A 20,884-nucleotide genomic window follows, 5' to 3' on the forward strand; every position below is an offset into this window, starting at 1 on the left:
AGGGACAGGTATGAGTAGCGAGGCACAGCATACACCTCCATGCATAAGCGGTACAGTGCGGTAACGACAGCATTGAAGAACGATCGCTCACAAACACGTATTCAACGCGGGGCATCCGCATGACCCACAGTCCTGCAGTCCCCTATCACGCGCGCATGACAGATTTTGCCTAGTGTCAAGAGCAGGAGCGCGCTAGCAGCCTGCACGTGAGGGTAAAAAAAAAAACTTGTTTGTAACCTTTAGCTTGTTTTTCGCTGTGAAAGACTGCTGCCGAGTCGCACTCATGGCACCAAAACAAAGGCCATCAGTGCAAACTGTGTCGATAGGGTGTTGAAACAGCACCTGACAAAAGGCCTAACAACTGCTGGCGGAACAAAGCGACCAATGGCATGGGGAATAAAGACTATGCTATGGATGTGGATTTGCGTGTGCCTTTTGCTTGCTCCTTATCTGTTTGACAAGCGATGACTATGGGAGTGGCCGACTACATGGGGAGACTGCGCATTGTTGTGCAATGACCACTGCCTTCCCCTCCTCCCCCTTCCCTCTGGAAAAAATTTGAAGTTAACCTGCACCCCCAAGCTTGTTTTATAGTTAAGGTAGGTTCTAGAGCTGTGCACGGGTTGGGGCTGCTCAGAAGCCCTTGGGCTCGGTCCGGGCCCAGGTATATTTAGCTTGGGTGGGCTGGGCCGGACACCCTGATCACGAACACATGCAACATCTGCAAAAGTGCGAATACAGCCATTGTGCGATAAGTGTCTAGAATGCAAAGCATTTTCCCGCGCCGTTCCCACGCGAGAGCTTGAGAGTTCTATCTCGCGTTGACCCGCCTTTCCTCCTTGCTGCGAACGGAGTTTTGGTAGCCATCAGTGACCGAGCAGAAGGGCAGCTTGTGGGCTATTTGGTTTCGAGTTCGCGTCTCGGCTTTGGTAACACCAGCGCTGATGTTTAGGTATCCGTTTTGAAATTCGCGCCACGCGGTCACATATCACACATTACTTGTGACTTACTCCCGCCTCGACATGGCCTCATTTGAAGCGGCACATAGCTCAAAGCATTTGCGGTGCAGGTGTTTCCTATTGTTCCTGTTGCTGCGAAAAGCTCACGTGAAAGACTTATGGTGAGCAAGGCGAGCTCACCGAATGCTTGGCCACAAAATTAAACCTTTTTTTTAGCTTTAGAGCTAGCGCACTTTCCAAGAAGCAAACATGCTGCTTACCGAAAACATGTTTTCCTATCAAAGAACGTGTTAGTCTTTCCAGCCACAAGTTGTAGCAACGAAAGAAACTTCAGCGCCACCAGGTTCAATATCTAGGAGCGCCGCAAATGCCTCAATTCAATGGATAACTTTTTTTTGTGCACTAAGTTAATTCTACGTATGCCCTGTGCCACATATATTCAGCAGATTTGTCATTTCAAATGTGACAACTCATTTAAGAGCTTGGATAAACTTATCATTGTGAAATTATTTTCTTCTTTTTCATCGCTTCAACTGCAATTATAGAATGACGGGCCGGGCCCGGGCCTTAAATCCAAACACCGGGTTGGGCTGGGCTCAGGCTGAAAATTTCGGCCCGTGCACACCTTTAACAGGAACATGGCCAGCATGAATTTGTAAACAAAACAGCACTAATAACTAGTCAATGCCAAAAAAATAGTAGTTGTGAAAAAATGTTTGACCATTTTTACTCGGCTGTCATGTGTATGCATATGTGTGTTCAGCAAACATCCACTGTCTAGTCTAGTCTTTCCATTGGGCGAGCAGGAGCACTTTTAGCTGCACTAAAAGTGCTCCCGCGAGTTTCGGCGCCTACCAGTGGTCGAACAGGAGCAGTAGCGTTGTGTTCTACTGGCAGAGGAGGAGCGCTTTTGGAGTCCCGAGAGCAGCCGAGAGCAGCCCTCGGTGCTCCGTCGCCAGCGGCGGAGTACCGGGAGAACGGAGGAAGTCACGTGATTTTTTTGACGTCGCGACAGGATACGGGCAAAGCGAGCGCGGGAAACGTTTGATCACCTGACGCCTGACGTCATGCGCTCCCTCGCTACGCTGCTCTCCGGGCAGCGTGAACGCGAGGCGGGAAAAGTTTGATCACATGATGCCTGACGTCACGCTCTCTATCTTGCTACGCTGCTCTCCGAGCAGCGTGAATGTTCCATTGGGGAGACGAGAACGCGCGACCCCAGTGCTCTTGTGCGCTGCTCTGGCTGCTCGTTGCTCTTGCTCCTGTTCGCTCAATGGAAACCGGTATCAGTCTTTCTCTGTCGGCCACCTGACTGCATGCAAGGAGGTAAAAAGCTGTGTTAATTGCATTGATGCCAAGCTGGATGGGGGATGTTATTGAAGTAACAATAAGCCATTTAAAGGAGCTAACATTTAAGTCGTAACCACGTGAAGCGACAATCCTTGGCGATGCGTCGTGCCATCACTACGCTAACGCCTGTCGTTGCCACTGGTGCACACCGCACAAACAACGGGACTGCAACAGAGCGGCGCGTTTTCAGCGTTGCTCTATTACTGCTGCCTCGCGGTTCGGTCTAGGGAAGTACAGTTAGGGTAATACTCTATTTTTAACACTTAACGGCATGAAGTACGATATAACACTGATGAAATTTCATGTAGCACATCGGGTTTCTAATGAAAACACCACTTTAGTGCGTGGTGTGCTCCTGCACATCGATGCAGACTTCCATTGCAAGCAGTGACTTCCTCCAGCTCCTTTCGAAAGTAAACAATATCTAGCCACTCTATAACCATGGTTTTCCCTTATTACCCTACAAATCAACCGACTCGATGCCCTCGTATGTGCATGGACGAAATTAAGCGATCGTCTGCAGGATCTTCCTTCGTCCAAAACGGATTATAGAAAAACTAGCAAAAAACGGTCAAAACGGAAGTTGAAACCTCAAAGCCTCTGCAATTGGCTGTCTCGCGATCTGATTCCGGGCAACGACTGCTGAACTCAAGGATGCAGAATCGAATTCTGGCGGCAGTGTGCACTTTTCGAAGTTCGTGAAAAGCAAGGCGCCACTGCGCTGTGCGATGCCTTGAATGTGAAAGAGCCCTAGGTTGTATAAATTTGTGGAGCCTTCCACTGTGGCGTCTCTTATAGCCTGAGTCAGTTTGTGATGTTAAACCGCATTAACAACCACTGAAGTAGTACTTTTTGAACTCATCTTAGTGTTGCAAATTCTCATTATGGATGACTGTGCCTCTTTTTTCCACCCTCTATATATACATATTTTATGTGTGCCAATTTTGTGTTTGCAGGTTCTCTTTGAGCTGAATCTGTACATCAACGAGGGAAAAGTTCAAGTTATCGCAAGCAAGAAAAATGAGACAAAAGTGGAGCGGGAAATGGTGATGGTATTTCTGGACACCTGCGGAGTTGAGAGAGAATCCTCACGGGCCAGCATTGCAGGACTGCAGGCAGTGTTCCAGAGATGCCGGCAACCACTGAGAAAGTGACGGTAATCATGACTAAGTTTCGTTTTATGCTTGTTGCTGAAATCAGGGCTGCAACAGCTGTGCCAATTGCGCCATTTTGATAAAGCGGCATAATTTTGCGTGCGCAAAATTTGCTGAATTTGCGCCAAAATGCGCCGAACGGCCGCTAAAACTCCAGCATGTCACTGGCCTTTTATTCTTATTTTGAGATGGCTTCATGCCGTTCTAACGCCTATCCACATTTTCCTTTGTAGCATTCACGTGCTTCCTGCACTTTGAGTACGCTGAACTGTTCCGGTTTGAGGATGCCTCAATGCACGGGTCACGGTTCGTGCGGTGAAGCATTCTTTTAATGCAAAGAGGCCATTTGTAACGAGGCACCACTGCTAAAAGGGCCGTGGTAGTATTTTTGATTTTGCAGTAATACTTCCATGCTTTGTTTTAAGCACCGCAAGTTTTTAGTGCGTGTATCTAGCTTTTTTTTATGTGGCTTCTGGAAGTTTTCTGTATTTTGTTGGGCTATTCATGTGCAGCAAGGTTGTTTTTATTCGGTCTAGTTGATAGACTCAAGACTCACTTTCCCGTCAGATAGTGTAGGAGATGCATCAGTTATGGCTTCTGTTGGTGATAATAATTTTGGGCGGGGGGGAGGGGGAGGCATCGGCATGTCTGGAAGCGCGCAGCAGCCAAATTTTGAATTCCATAACACCACAATGCAGCCCAAGACTGTCAGAATTAACATTTATGGATGCCGGAACATCTAAATTCCTCTGTGCACGAAATATATAGCCTTGCTTATACGAATATATACGACTTGCTTTCCTATCTGCTTTTGGCATTTGCCCTTTCGCCTTTGGGTTGCTATTTTTCGTTTTTTTTTTTTTGTTTGCTTTTGAATCGTGATTTTTTTGGGTACTGCGCTCGCATTTAAACACAGGCTGATAGCAGTTACGGCTTTGAATCTCTACCGGAGCTGTCGTCGCGCGACACAAGCTATGGATTTCGCAGACAGTAAAATATTGTTTTAAGAGTCTTGCAAGCAAGAATCTCTGAATGAGATGGTCAAACCGCGCTAGATGCAAAAAAGCACATTCTCTAGCTTTTTGTGTCTTTTTTTTGTGCTGCGAAGTTGGAAAAATTAACCTTGGTTGTATGGCTAATATTCTTTTTTTGTTTGATGCCACGCCTTGCGGTACAAAACGCTTACAGAAAGAGGTGCACGCCGGATTCCAGAACGAAATATGCCAAGCGCCTGTGATAGGTGGCCCTTGCTAGATTTCCTTTGGATCACATCCATACGGTCCGATATTCACATATTTTTTGTTTGTTTGCCCCGAAGGTAAGGTTTCTTCTCTGATTAATGGCTCCAAAATTTAAATTCATTCTGAATAGTGCATGTTTTTTTTCTCCTGTGCGCTGCTCCAAATACGGATTTTGCTGCTCCAAAAATTGCTACAAATCCTATTTCTTCTACTGTGCCCCCGTGAAATGAATGTTAAAATTAGTAGTGGCAGATCAACAATGTAATTCTGAACTACGACCTTAAACACCATCTCTCTTCCATTACTTATGCATATCTTCTCTTTTTTTAGATCTAATACAAAAGGTGGTCACTGAAAACCCAAGTGACGTGTCGACTGCCAAAAGGATCTCAGACCGAAAGGCAATTGATGATATGTTTGCAGAAGTCAGTCGTGTGGGCCGTAAGAAGGAAATGTGTGAAAATAAAATTGCATATATCATGCGATGCCCTATGTTGCTGTCAATGGAAACAGGGCATCACCCGCTTCTGTGCAGGGTGTGTTCTGTCCTGCATGCTAGTATCACGTGTGGTCTGTATGCTGGCTAGCTACTGCCAGTGTGCTAGCACAGTGTCACCCAGTGCGCCAGTGTAAGCCAGTGCGCCAGTGTAAGACAGTGCGCCAGTGTATGCCAGTGCGCCAGTGTGCCAGTATACAGTGCCACACTGGTCAGATAATCAGGTATGACACTGGCAAAGTGTCTCCCAGTGGCACTGCGTTTTCCAATAGGGTGAGATGGGAAAAAATTAGACTCGCGATTAAATGAGCAGCAATGTGCAGCGCGCAAACGAGCACCCTCAAGGGTGCTGCAGATGGGAGCAGTAAACGCTATCGCGTGATATCCTTAAAGAACCCATTCAAAGAATAGTAATAGCAAAAGTTGGAATGCGCGCATGAGCAATACGTATCACATCAATCATCACCGCAAAGGAAAAAATTGATCTACCTTTATTAGTACTAAAGGTATGGGTGATCGAAAATGATACTCTTCCTCTCCCGCTCAACTTAGCCAACGCCGGCGTGCAACAAAAAGAAGTAAACAAGCCGCAATGGCGCCCTAACCATACCCCGTCCCGCCCGCGTAACTTGGGAGCATCCAATGAACGGGTGCGCCCAGCAAGCCCATGTGACATCAAATGCGAGGTTCGCGCGTGGTGCACGCGGCGAAATGTCGCCTCAATTGGGGGCGAGTGGTCGTCAGGAGCACTCTTTAAAAATCATTTGTAAATTATGCGCTCCATGCAAAGCTTTCAAATCTGGCTATAATACTCATAAAGACCAGTAGTATGGATTTCTAGCATTATAATATTACCAAAGTAGCATTTCAGCCCAGGTAGCACAGAATGTGGGGTCCCAGTAGGTCCGATGTAGGCAAGTGGGGCTGGGGCAACCATCATAAAACCTGCATCGGTCCCCGATGGGGCTTGCCCCTGCTCCTCCTGCATGGGTCCCATAGCGGCGTTTCTCGGGCTAATGCAGAGCACATTCCGGCATCCAGACCACAAGGGTCCCTTACCGGATATTTGAGGGCAATCCAACCTAAATGTGGGCTTTTTATGGGAAAGCCCTCATAGATCCGAATTGAGGCCGCCCCCATTAAATCTTTGTGGGACTAACATCGGCCGTAGTGGGGCAAGAAAACGGACATACTCACATGCTGCCCCAATCGGCCCCTTGTAGGTTATTTGAGGGAAGGTGAAATATGAATAAGGGTTCAATTCGGGCAAGCCCTCGTGAAGCCCAAATGACTCAGCCTTAGCTAAACCGCTTTAGGTCCCACATAGGCTGTAATGGGGCTGGAAAGCGGGCGCGCCCGCATGGTACCAAAATCGGTCCTTTGTGTGGACTTTGAAGGCCCGTGCAACAGCAGGTGGGCTCTAGGTTCAAAAACAACATCCAGCCTAATTGGGGCTGCCCACATAAAACTGCTTTATATCCCACGTGGGCCGTAATGAGGCTGGAAGGCGGGAGGGCCCGCATTATACCAAAATTGGTTCCTTGTGGGGAACTTGAATGCACGTGCAACAGCAAGTGGGCTTTAGGTTCGAAACCAACACCCAGCCCAATTGGGGCTGCCCACACAAAACCGCTGTAGGTCCCACATCGGCCGTAATGGGGCTAGAAGGCGTGCGTGCAATTGCGTAATCATTGTTTCCAACCTTTATTTCCATTAGATGTTGCCCTAAATTACTATTATAGATGACTTGTATAACAGTTGTTGCCATGTTAAGTCGATTAGGAATTTACATGTCATTAGTTCTTGCGCTCATGCAAATTGCACTACAAACACTAAAACAAAATGATGGCTAACTGTTGCCTCTTATGTGGTTGCTTTGGACAGCCTGAAACTCTCAGCCCAATATTACTGTTCAGAACACACATCTCCGTAGTCTGAACAAGATATACATGAAGTCATTTAGGCTAGATGAATGTTATTAATTATTGCAAAATTTAATATTGTGGCTGTTTAGAAAGTGCAGACATGTATAAAATAATTACTTAATTATGCGCATAAATATAGATCGGGGGAAAACTTGGACTAGTGCTTTCCATCAATTTCCTGCGTCGGACCCCTATGAGAATAATGTGGGCAAGCCAAAGTACGGCTAGCGCTATAGAACCCGCATTGGTCCTATGCCATTATATGAGGGGCTAACTGAAATTAAAAAACAAAAATGTTCCTCCAGAGCGGCTGCCCAAATCGGTCCAAAGTAGAACCATCGGGGGCAGTTGGCGGGATGTGCCCTTTTGGCCATGCGGGAAAAATGTGGGCAAGGGCTGCCTGCATCGGTCCCTAGTGGGGCCCATTGGGGCTTAGTCGACAGCCCCCTTCAGGCCTACGTCGGCCCCTCTTGCAGCACCCACGTTGAGCCCACCGGGGCTGTTCTGCATTGCCTACATCGGGCCCACCGGGGCCCACCCTTCATAGTCCACTTCGTGCTACCTGGGAGGGGCCCTTTAAAGGCAGAGCTTAAGTGCCGGCTAATTTTTATACTGATTGGCCTAATTTATGATTAATTCATCCATCAATAGACGGATGCTTCAAAGCAGGTAGGTATACATAGCAACTTCAGTTTACTCTCCACAGAATGGTAGAATGTAAACTTTGTGTCCTGGAATAGCTGCACAGTACCGAAGCAAATACCACATGCTGCTACATCTTAAGGAACACGAAGTCTCCGCTAGCATTGAGCCCAACGTGTGGCAGCTTGGTAAACTGCGAAGGTAAAGGCATCTTGGGCTGGCTGAATATGCTGTACAGAAGGCCAGACCTATCTATCATGCAAGCTTTGATGCATAGCCCATAAATAGCACAAACATTATAATCTGCCTTTTTTCACAAAATATGGCGCCCTCTGGGAGTGGTTGAAAATTCGTCTGCTACTGGTTGAAAACATCCTTTGGAGATGCACACGCCAGCGAAATGACTGTATTCTTGACACCTACCGCCATCTCTCGCATACGCCTGTCACAAATATTAACTACACATGACCTCCGAGATCATCTACGGCTGCGCCGATCGCGGAGGCCAAAACCTGCGCATGCGCAGCTTGGGTTGGTGGTTTGTTATCAACCAGGGAAGAGGCACGCATACGCAGAGCGGCCTTTTGAAAAAGGGTGATTGCGACGTTCGCTTGCCCCTGCGCAGCTAGCGATGAAATTAATGAAAAATCGTCCAGCGACATGGTTTAACTTGCCGCGTGCACCGCCACTGGCAGCCTGTTTCCGGCTGTATACTTCCTCGAAGTTTAAGATGGCCGCATGGACTTTTCCCACATTTTGCAAGTGTGTACGCATCATCATCATCATCCTCATCAGCCTGACAGTATACCTACTGCAGGGAGAAGGCCTCTCCCATATTTTTCCAATTAACCAGGTTCTGTGCTAGTTGCATCCACTTGACCCCTGAGAACTTCTTAACCTCATCCGCCCACCTAACTTTCTGCCGCCCCCTGCTATGCTTTCCTTCCCTTGGAATCCAGTTTGTTACCCTAAGCGAACATCGGTTATCCTCTCTTCGCACTACATGCCCTGCCCACGCCCATTTCTTCTTCTTTATTTCCACTAAAATGTCAGTAACTTGTGCTATTTTTCTGACCCACTCTGTACGCTTCCTATCTCTTAATGTTATCCGTACCATTTTCCTTCCATAGCCCTCTGAGTTGTCCTCAACTTAAGTAGAACCCTCTTGGTTAGCCTCCACGTTTAAGCCCCATAGGTTAGTACAGGTAAGATACAATGTTGTATACTTTCCTCTTGAGCGATACCGGTTAGCTGCTTATCATAAACTGCGAGTACTTGCCAAATGTGCTCCAATTCAATCTTATTCTGCTGTTATTTCCTTTTCATGGTCCGGATCTGCTTTTACTACCTGTCCTAAGTAGACATATTCGCCTACTATCAATGCTTCGCTACCTAATGTAAACTGCCGTTCCTTCCGAGGCCGTTGAACATTACCTTAGTTTTCTGCATATTGAATTTTAAGCCTACCTTTCTACTTTTCCTGTCTAGGTTATCAATCATTATTTGCTGTTCATCCCCCGAGTTACTTAGCAAGGCAATGTCATCAGTAAATCGCAGATTACTGAGGTATTCTCCATCTACCCTTATCCCTGACTGCTCCGATTCCAAGTCTCTGAATGCTTCCTCTAAGCAAGCTGTGAATAGTTCAGGGCAGATCATGTATTCTTACCTAACACCTTTCTTTATGGGAATTTTGTTACTTTATGCCGAACTATGGTTGCTGTGCAGCCACTATATGTATCTTCCAGCACTTTCACGTATGGCTCGCCCACTTCCTCATTTCGTAATGCCTTCATCACCGCCGAGGTTTCTACTGAGTCAAATGCTCTTTCGTAATCAATGAATGCTATGCATAAGGGCTGGTTGTATTCCAAGCATTTTTCTATCACCTGGTTGATGGTATGGATATGATCGATAGTAGAGTACCGTTTCCGAAAACCTGCTTGCTCCTTGTCTTGATTGCAGTCTATGGTTGTCCTGATTCTATTAGCGATTACCTTAGTAAATAACTTATACGTAACAGACAATAAGCTGATTTGTCTGTAACTTTTAGGGTCCTTAGAGTCCCCCTTCTTATGAATGAGGATAATGTTTGCATTCTTCCATGGTTCCGCTACCATCGATGACACCAGGCACTGCATAAACAGGGTGGCCAGTTTTTCTAGCACGATATCCCCCCCCCCCCCCCCCCCGCCGGTCCTTCAACAAATCTCTAGTTATCTGATCATCTCCGGTTGGTTTCCCCCTTTTCAAAGTTTCTAATGCTTTCTTGATCACGTCTTTCGTCACTGGTGGAACGTCTGACTGTTTCTCCCTGCTGCCAATCTTATTACGGCCCTGACTACTTTGGCTACTGTAGAGATCTGTGCATGCATGCCAGGGAAAACTGTCGTGTAACGTAACTTTAAGTTCTTCATTTTATAGAGAGCTCTCTTGGGTCGTTGTTTGATGTGTCCAGTTTAGGCTAGATTACTGTCAAAAGCATTGTTCGCCTAGCTGCCAGCCCTCTTCTTAGTGCTTATTTGTACGCGCGTTCTTTTATTTCTTCGGTAATATGCCGGGAAAATATTCCAAGGTAACGCTTCTCCCGCAACAACACAATTTGCATTCTGTATTCACGATCCTTAGAACTCTTCAGCCTTGACACTTTCGACAGGAAAGTCTTAACAGCGTTCGAAAAAGAGAGAGAACCTTGTTCTCGGGCTTCTAAGGTGTTGTTTCCTTTTTAAAAGAACAAAAGAATGCCCTCTACTAATGCACTGAAGATATTATTTATTTTTACACGACAGAAAGTGTGAAGCGACGTGTCTATATTACTGTCGGTATTGCGGGCGGAACGTGAAAGGAATTCAAGTGCGCTATGCCATTTCTAAGTTTTTTCAAAGAACGTGTGTAGCGGAATTGTTGAAAGGAAAAGTAATCTCATTGAAATTCCCATCCACATGCTCCCAGGCAATCTCCTCACCGAGAAGCTGAAGAAAGTACTATTTTTTCTTTATAATCTCAAAAACATTTCGCTACTTCCCATGCTTATGATCGCAGTTCCGCAAAAAAGGGCGAAGCGTGAAGACGTTGCGTACTCGTCTCTTCCGCATACTCTGCATCTAACTATTGTGGAATATGATGATCGAAAATAAGATAGAATAATATTTAGGATGACTTAGAAGTAGCACATTGTCTTAATAAACTGATTACTGGAAGTCCTGTTAAGCTATACAGTAGGTTTGCGTGGGTTCTTGTTGATTTTTTTTTCCACACTATAAATGTTTACACCTATGTAGCTATCTTACACCTGCAAACGGCGCTCAGACGTCTGAATGCTTCTCCGATGTCCGTCTTATAAAGCATCTTTCTTTTCATTCGATAACTCAGAGGGAATACCAAGACCCAACACACATTGATATTTCTGTCGCCTTCTGTGTTCACCGTGGATTGACTGTAGGCTTATTATATAATCACGAATCGCTTGCCTTTTTGAGTGAGATATATAGCTATTTCTTTCAAAATAATGCTCTTACTGCGCTTCATTTTATAGAAGGAAAAGCGAGGTGAACATTGGCATTGCTTAAAACACTCAGCTGCTACAAACCTGAACCATTTTATACCCCTGATAGAGGAAAACAGTCCTTGAAGTGGGAAGGGCGCTTTGACAGGGTGCACTTAAGTCTCTTATTTCCGACTCGTTGCCAGCGGGTGCTGCTTTTAGAGCGTTAGATTACCACTTACGTTTGTACCTTTAGTGTCCCTCCTAGATTCGAGATTGCGCCCAAATATGTGATCAATTGCCAAAGCATTGCAGTCTAGTGTTAGGTCATTGCATCCACGTCATTGTTTTATGTATGCTAGGGTAGTGCCCAAAATGTGTCCAGCATGGTGGTCAAGACGGCGGCCACCCCATCAACACTCCGTGCTGGCCAAAGTGGCTTACGACCATGTCTGTAACGTCATCACACAATGGCCAAACTCGTGATGCACCACCATTGCTATGATTTCATCACAACATGTGACCACCAAGCAATCCTCGCCAGGTGGCGCGCCACCGTGATGAATAAAGTGTGACGTCAGCACAGGTTCCCCTTGCACGCGCGCAGCCGCCGGGCCATCAGTTCGCCCCTTTGCTGTTGGTTGGTTGCGACTGTAGGACGAATTGAAAGAAAATGCACGGACCTGCTACTGGGCTTTGTTTCTGAGCCACCTCCGCTGCCTCGTGTTGACAGAAGAGTATATAAAGAAGAAATATGAGCAGGAGGGGGTGAAAGACGCGCGTCGCAACGGTCGTCGTCCACCACCGAAAGCGGTGGGGGTGCAATGATGGCCTTGACCAGATAAAAATTTTGTGGCACGCTATCCACCGCCGCAAGCAGCGTTGACCAACCCTTTTTTTTTTTCTTTATTGCCTGACTTTCTCAAGACAACACCAACACACACAAGACATTGATATAATATGCCTGCTAGAGGCTGGCTTCGTCGTTCTAAATTTACTTTAGATCCATCAAAGGTTCTACCTTTGGCAACCACTCAGGATTATCATCGACAAACTTCACAACCGCAATAAACCAATGGACAGCATCAAGGAAGAAAATTCGTGCAGGACGGGCATCCGGATCACAGGTATATCCTGCCATGCGTGAACGCTATATACATACTGTGTAGGCCCATTAGCATGATTGACTTCTATGGAACCGCCTCCTCATTTTGCGTGGGTATGTACCGTATTAAGAGCAGCGTTGACCAATCCGAGCCACTTTGCGCCACCTATCGGTCCCCTTCGCTGTCCTTCCGCTATATATATGCGACCTCGGCGGGTGCCAAGATTGCGCCAATTACCGCCACCATATATTTCAAAGTTGTGATCCACCCGTTTGTGACAGAGAGTGGTGGCCAACAATTTGGTATAATATAGAGCACAGATTTACTAGTGAAATTAAGACCCAGCGTGTGTGAAGCATTCGTACTTACAACCCTTGTTTCTCGAAATCGTAATAGGGGAGTATACTTTGGAGGGATGCGGTGGCCGAACCAGTGGTCGCACAGTGACACCACTTTGTCACAGAGGGATGTCATTTTATCGCAGACCTTCGAACGTCATGGCTGCCGAACCAGTGGTCCCAAAAAAAGAAACAACAACTATTGCTAACGTTCTTAAGTAGAGCATATGCTAAAGTGGTGGTGCCATTCTTTCCGCATTAGCTGATCTTGATCACCAACCGGGCTGTCCCCGTCGCCGAACGCGTACAACGTTGCGCCTGTCATTCTTACTGCATCATGCCATCGTTGCTTCGTTGGCTTTTCGGGTCATGTTTAACCCAGACATACATGCCGGAGCTGTAAAGCGCTTTCCAAGTGTGTTTGAAGCAGTAAGTGCTCTGAATTCCGGAATGTTTCATCCAAGGAAACATTTCATGAGAAGCCTCAGTGTAGCAAGGCGGAGTTTTCTTGAAACACATAAGTGTGCTGCCATACAAGTGTGTGCTGTGTGTGAGGTTATTATCTAACCACGAAATGTGTTTTCTTTTCACTCAGTAATGTTTAGCACGTTGTTGACGTTCTGAAATGTGTCACGATAATAGCTAACGTCCTTTTAGCCTTAAGTTGTAGTAATTGCCGTTTTAGTTGTTGCTGAGGTCTGTCATTATCTTTTAAAAATGAAAGCAGCTAAGTTTTTGGTTGGTTTGTAGGGTTTGAAGTCCCAAATCAACTCAGGCTGTGAGAGACGCCGTAACGGAGCACTCCAGATATTTCGACCACGTGGAGATCTTTAACGTGCACTGACATCGCACAGCCCACGGGCGCACAGCCCACGGGCGCATAGCTTTTCGCCTTCATCGAAAAGCGACCTCCGCGGCCGGGATTCGATCCCGCGTCCTCGGGCACAGTAGTCGAGCGCCATAACCACTGCACCACAACGGCTGGGCAGCTAAGGTTTTGTTAAACACAAAGATGAACTGAAATAAGATGATCTCGCGCAATAATTGCTAATAATATATTAAAAGTGCTTCGCAGAGTACCGGGCACGACGGGTATTTCCTTTAATGTTTTAAATAAATAACACCGCTATAGTTTGGGTTCAGGCCAAAGCATTTATCCAAATAACCCGGCTTTGTAAAATAGATGAGATTGTATTTGGGTTTGGTTCAAAGTGAAAGCAGCTATGATGGATGCTGCAGTGGAAACCTTAAAATATTTAAGTCATCTGGTGTGCTTTAACCTGCACTGATATAGTACAGTGCATATGTGCCTAGAGATCCACCTCCATCGAAACGCGGATGCTTGGGATCAAACACACGTCGACGGGTTAAGAGTCGAGTGCAGAGTAATTTTCGGGATAATAATTCGTTTCTCCCGTCAGCGCTTCCTTCATGTCTATTTTGTGCTCGATCAAGTTCAGCAGAGCAACCTTCGTCAGTGCCACTCGACCTCAGACATTTTTCAGGACAACTGATATCGGAAGTGTAGTTGGAGCCTCGATCTAGGAAATTAGCGAAGGTAAGGCCACTTATTTTTCTGCTGTCCATAGCTTGAAAGATCTGGGTGTTCACGTCGCTGCCGATGGCACATACTTTTGTTGGAAGGTTGCTGGATAAGGCTAATACGAAAAAAAGAAAACACTTTTTAGTGTGTTGGTAAGTGCTAGCGTTCAAGATGGAGCTTTGTTATTGGGCCCGCAGCTCGCAATTCATGCCCCTCTGATCAATTTGTACAAGGTTTTAAAAATTCAGTCATTTCAGAAGAACTGGCTCAGAAGATGGGCCCTCCCTTTAGATTTGCAAAGACCGCGCAGATTTCTTTGGAACTTAGGCATACGTCGCTATCCGAATGGCCGATTTAGTTTGCCTGCCTTCAGCATCGTTTACAGATCGTATTCCGTCGCCCTTTGCTTAGAGACCCTAAGGTGGCGCTGCAGTCGAATTTTGTGTCACTTCGGCAACGCTGCCTACGTGGCAGTAGCTGCGAACGTTTATTTGTTTTTTCTTGTTATCCAAATTTATTCATTTTCTTCTTTGAGACTTTCTGCATTCTCATCTTTCGAGCACTATAGGTGCCCTCCGGTGGCTCTTAGCCTGGGCTCTGGCGATAATGAAGGAACTGTGATTGTTTTTGATTATATGCAAGTTGCATGGGGCTGCAGGGCACTAGTTCTCGAGCACGAAATTTTAAAACTAATTGCTCCGAGGGGGTAGGCGATGTCTGCTATCTGTTTTCTTTCGAATTTGTTAGGACTGAGCAGCTACATACCGACGCATTTTATGCCGAGATGTACTAGTAGGTCGTAACAGATTATAAGAGGCATTTTACCCGCGCCCGATTCGCTTCTTTTTGGAGACTTGAAGATATGCGATACCTCTCGCGACACAGTATTGGGAACGTGCAGAATGTGAGAAACACACTAAGAATGCTACAGTGTTAAATGATATAAACATGTTGATCAACGAAGGAGTGGTTAAATATAACTGGCAGCATGGTCCCTCGAGAGTGATGTTATTTCGAACATACTTTTTAATGTTTTGTTGCATTTCTCGAATCACAAAAGGCAAAGAAAAGTGTTCCAAGAGACGTTGCGGCAACGCAGAATGACGCTGCGGAGGGCGTCGTGGAAATTGTCTGACTGGATTTCATTACGCTCGGGGAGAAAATCGCTCTGCGATTACTTCGACAATCAAGATCTGCAGTTCCTGAAGATGAAAATGAGCGGCCATCGTAGATTTTTTTTTTATCAAAGTCTGAAATATTACCCTGTACCTAAGAGCGTAGCAGTTTTCCAAATGCATGAGTTTCGTTATATCTGACAACGGTTAACGGCTGCCGATGTTGCCCATGGATGTGACAATTTCCTAAGTGACTTAGAGACTATACTGCCGACTGTGCGAAGCTAGGTGAGCCCTGCCATGATTACAACTCTTGCAGCGGAGGGATTATGTGCCCAGACCAGAACAAATTTCTGACTTAGAGTGACATTGGGATCTGTGAAATTGTTCGCAAACGGTGAAGGGCCTGGGAAAAAGAAAGAGAGCGCTGTAACCGATAAAGAAGTGTGCTTTGTACCCCTATTTACTGCGCCTGTGCTTTGCGCCGCCTGCCGCTGCAGCTCCGCAGCGAAAGCAGAAAAAAATGCGCCAAGTAGGGTAGGGCGGAAGAAAGCGGGTCAACAGTTAAAGGCAGCACGGCCTGTCAGACGCACCAAAATGGGAGAGGTTGCGCGGCCTTTACAAGGCCACACTCCTTTGCGCCTAAATCCACTCATGCCCCTTGGCTTCAGAGGACATCGCTGGCCAGGTGCTTCACACGCCTCACACCGTTTTCTTCGTTTTTTCTTTTCTGAGAGGGGTGCGGGGGTGGGGATTTCTCTTATATCTAAAAAAAATAATAATGATGAAAGGTTGGAGAGACCGCGAGGAAACGGGATTGAGCATATTGAGCACAGCTCGTATACAAATGGTTTAATATCTGAGTTATTAGAGGCGATGCATCTGAAGCATTTAGAAAAGCTGCACTGCAGTTTAATGCGATTGGCAAAATTAATTCCCCTTTAAGTGTGGCGACACGTGGCAGTGCCTGTCATTGTGTGCACGCATACGTATGTGCACATACATTAAAACCAAATGGGAAAATGCGCACGCACAAGACAGATTGGTCTGCTTAAAGCGATTTGTAATTAGAGATGCACACCTTTTATAAGCCGAAATCGGTCTTGCTGCCACGTGGCTCATGCCCGTAATCTGAGAGCGCAGATAATGACGCCACGGACCGCGAACAATGCCTCAGCGCAGTTCGGAAGTAAAGTGGAACGACGCGCTTCTGTATCAGGCAATGCTCTTTCCATGCGCAAACTTGGACAGCAGCGCCGCGTTGGCGGGAACGGCCGCTGGCAGCCTGCTCTCTGCTGCCGAGGCGAGTAGATTCAGTACTGAAAAGGATCAATAAGCGTTGAGTCTATAGCTCGGTCTCCGATATTGCAGGCAATCTTAGATGTTCGTTTCTGATGAGGCGTCGCGTCTTCCGCTTGAACAGTCATACCTGCCATCCCGAGTGGGAGAGTAGTAGGGTGGATGAGACGGCAGCAATATGATGATGACATAACGTATGCCTTTCCATATATCTAGTAGGGAAGTATCTCCAACTGCCCAACAGACAGTCCTAAATTGCCGGCTACGTCAAAACCGCAGCGTGCAGCTGTTACAAAAAAGGGCATGCATACATACGTATGGCCTGTAACTGATTATCTGTATCAAGGTATGGTTGTCAATGCCATAATGCCTTCCAAAATACGGCGACCTAGAGAGCTAATTGCTTTTACACTCTGTCTGTGCCATCGTGAGCAGAGTATGCGACCAGAGATTTTAGGCTCAACTTGCGCAATATTTTCAGATTCTGAAGTTTCTGCCGAGCTTCCTCGAAAATTGCCAGTGTTGTTAGCCCTAAATACGCCTGAGTTCAAACAAAAAATTCGAGTACACTTTGGCGACTAAAGTGATGAAGTGCTGCATTCTGCTACTCGACTGTTGCGCATATAGAGATGAATGCTGCTACGAGTAAAGGCCAACCCACATGGAGCGATTTTCCCGCGGCAAACCTTGCGAACTGCCGCCCGGCGGCCGTTCGCAGGCTATCAAGCCGGGCCAAGGTACTTCCGCCATGGCCGGGCCAGATATTTTCGCCGGCGGCTGGGCGAACGGCTGCTCCTGGGCGCGACCACCGTGAGATGGCAGCACTTGCTGCCGCACCGCGCCGGCTGCAGCTCCGAGTCGTGAGCGCGTACGACACGCAAAACTTTAGAAAACTGCGTAAACGTTTGTTGTTTCCGTAAATAATAAAAAAAATGTAAATACTGAATCCTTCCTGAGGATCGCTGAGCCGTACCGAGTGGCTGATATAGAAGTGACAGCTGCGATGCAAGCAAGGTTCTGCTCACAACCAGCTGCCACCGTTGCGGCACGGCTGCTCCGGTCCGCCTGCACGCCGCCTCCGATAAAAAGTGGATCCGAAGTTTTATATTTTGCTTTTATTGTTAGAGAATTGTGTTGAGAGTTAGGCACTTCTATCAGTAGACCATTTACTATAGCACGGAGGAATTTCATAGCACCGTTTTATGTACTGTACCATCGATGCGAAACAAAATATAGGCCTAGCGACGACTAGGGGGCAGCGCACGGCAGAGCACTGTCGTCCGCCGTGCCAGCGGGCGGCACTGCTTTGGTAAGGTCCCGCCATAAGGTGTTGTAAGCGTTGCGATTTTGCCTACTCTGATGATACAGATGAAGCAGGAGCTTTTTCGACATTCCGCTCAACACTGGCTCAAACCCTGCTTCAGAGAGACGCGTCTGCAATACGCTGTTGCTACGGCGTCGGACGTACACCCGGAGGCAGTATACAAGCGCTGTCGGGCGCTATTTGAGACGCTGCCTATTTTATGCGTTGCTCTAGAAATGGCATTTAGTGTGAAAAGTGCGCGGTTGAATAGGAGCCAGGTCGTGTGTTTTCTCACTCGGGCTCCGACGCTGCCGACGCCGCCAGTTTTTTGCTGCATGTGGTTCGGCACGGCGGCGGTGCATCGGCGTTCCGCCGCGCCGCATGAAGTTTGCAGGGAAAGTTCGCTCCATGTGGTTGGCACTTAAAGCGAGCGACTACTCTTTCACATTCTGCGAATGCATTTATTCTGCGAATTCTGCTTGGCAGCGACGAGATCGCGCTCCGTGTATCTTCGCAGTGGTTCTACGTTTACTGTTGATGGTTGATTTTGCCGGGTGCGCGGCAGTGATTAGTAATCAATTAACTAATTACGCAAATGTCACTAATTAGTAACAATTAGCTAGTTAATAATTTATTAGTACATAGTAATTAATAAGTAAACAATTAGTCATTGATTGATAGTCGGTTTTAATAAGTGATTAATTATTTATTCATTAATTCGTGACTGATAATCTATTGGCATATGGCTATATAAGGCACGCATTCGCGCATACTGTGGTGGTGCTCTGTGATTGGTCGAGACGGGAGGACGTCATGGAGGTCTCGACCAATCAGGGCCGCCGCAAAAGCGTGACACTTTTACTGACGACAACGATGAGGCAATAAAGGCTTTCGCCTTAATAATTTATTCCATATGGCCAAATTATAAAAATCGTGTTGTTCTTGTGTGGTCGGTGGCATGACCACAATGTCTCAGCGGCGCGCGGAGCAGCAGCCTTGACCCTCCGACCCCAGCATGACATACAAAATAAAGTCATTGCGGTTTGTAGTAATGCTTTCACTGCAACCCCAGCTTAAATGTTAGTGTAAGAAAGCTTGTAGTAAAGTAGTAGTGCTGCTAGAAATCGAAAAGATAAGGCAAGTCAATCCAAGAGCCATACCAATCTATAAGAAAAGTATTTTATGGCACAGGAGGTTTCGCATTGAAAAGTGATATAGTTAATGAGATAGACCCCTGTGGAGGGTTCCAGAGCAATTTAAACCACTTGGGGTTCTTTTTTCACGTGTCGCCACAATGAGTGATACGTCCGAGTTGTACTGGCCAACTATCGCGATGTCGACTGATCGCGGAGCTCGACGACGCGTTTCGCATGAGTGATGAGGTTTATCAACGCTGTTTTCGGCTCGAGAAGAAAAAGCGATGATAAATACGTGACCGATTGGCACAGCATGTTCCTTGGGACGCGGCTGAAGGGTCTGAATGCGATGCCTGTGTGGGACGCGGCTGCAGCGTCTGAATGCGGTGCCTGTGCGGCGGATACTGGCGACAGTGCATTCGTACCATACGTCCCTGTAATTCATCATTTCAACTCATACCACCGATTTTTAAATTTTTTTTTTCAAACAGGTGCCATTACCGCACAAAATTATCAAGGAAGCAAATGCTGAAAAAACAAAACAAAAAGACGGCCCCTGTTCTGCGAAACGTTGGAAACTGAAAAGAACGAATGAATATATATCTCATTTAGTTATTCGTGACCCGCTTCGTGGAATAAGTGTTTTGTGCCAGTGTGCTGGCAGAGGAAAGCGAAAAACTTGAAGGACGTTCAGTTTAGAGTATGACGCAGCAGTCAAGGAGAGCCCCTTCGGCCGTTTGGGGGACAATCGGCGGACCTTTGACGGAAGTGGCCTTTGACAAAGCTTTTACTTTTCCCCTCTCTTATTTGCATAGTTATTTCTATAACCCTTGATGATTTTTAGCCGAACTGTCATACGAAGTCGCCTTTTAACCAATTCGAACGAACGCATACCTTGGTGGCCTAGGGTAGCGTGTCTGGCTCGATATCCAGGGGGGCGGGGATTCCATTCCGCCACTTGGATTCATGTATGACGTAATTAATGTGTTCTACCTAGTTATAGGTGTACTAATGATTAGGAAACATTGTGACCATATGACTGAAATTTGCTTGTATTAGTCGCTGTAGCTCCTTGGTATCGCGGCGACGCCGACACCTAATTTAGCCGCCGAATGGGGCCGTTCACGCTGTGCCGTTAAAGTAAGGTCTTGTTGATGGTACAGAAGTTGCTTCTCATTGTAAAGCCTGGTTCACCAGCGCCAGGAGCTTTTGAACTTGTCACGACTCGGACACATCTTGCGACTTGTTACACTTTTGGAAAACAAACAGCGCACCCTTAAGACATGGAAAGTGAAATATAAGGCGACACAGCGCTGTGTCGTCCTATCTTTCACTGTTCATATCTTAAGGGTGCGCTGTTTTTCCTCAAATATGAATTAACAACTAGCTCATTCTACCAAAGGAGGTTATAAAAGAACTGCTGGAGTGAAAGGCGTGCCCGTCGAGTGAAGCCTCGGCAACGCCATCCTGAGGGGGAACAGAAAAGCGAGCCAGCTACCGCAGAGCACGCCCGCTGAGCGCGCGGAGAAGTGAAGGTTATTCAAGTGCGCGCCGTGTAACACGACCAAGACAAACGCTGTTGGTTTATGCATGACTTACGGTTGTATGAACCGTGTGAGAACGACGCCAGGAGTTACATTTCTCGAACTACGCTCTTTATGCCTCATTCCGAATTGACCGTGCTCCTCGCACTGCGGCGCGCATCTGCGGGCATATAGCGGCTGTTTCTTTTCTGCTAAGTTTCCAAACGATCCCGAGGCGCAAACACTCTGTGAACAGACTGCTCGCCGCGA

This window comes from Amblyomma maculatum, unplaced genomic scaffold (genome assembly GCF_055883805.1).
Source record: "Amblyomma maculatum isolate TAMU_Amacu unplaced genomic scaffold, ASM5588380v1 scaffold_18, whole genome shotgun sequence".
Lineage (NCBI taxonomy): Eukaryota > Metazoa > Arthropoda > Arachnida > Ixodida > Ixodidae > Amblyomma > Amblyomma maculatum.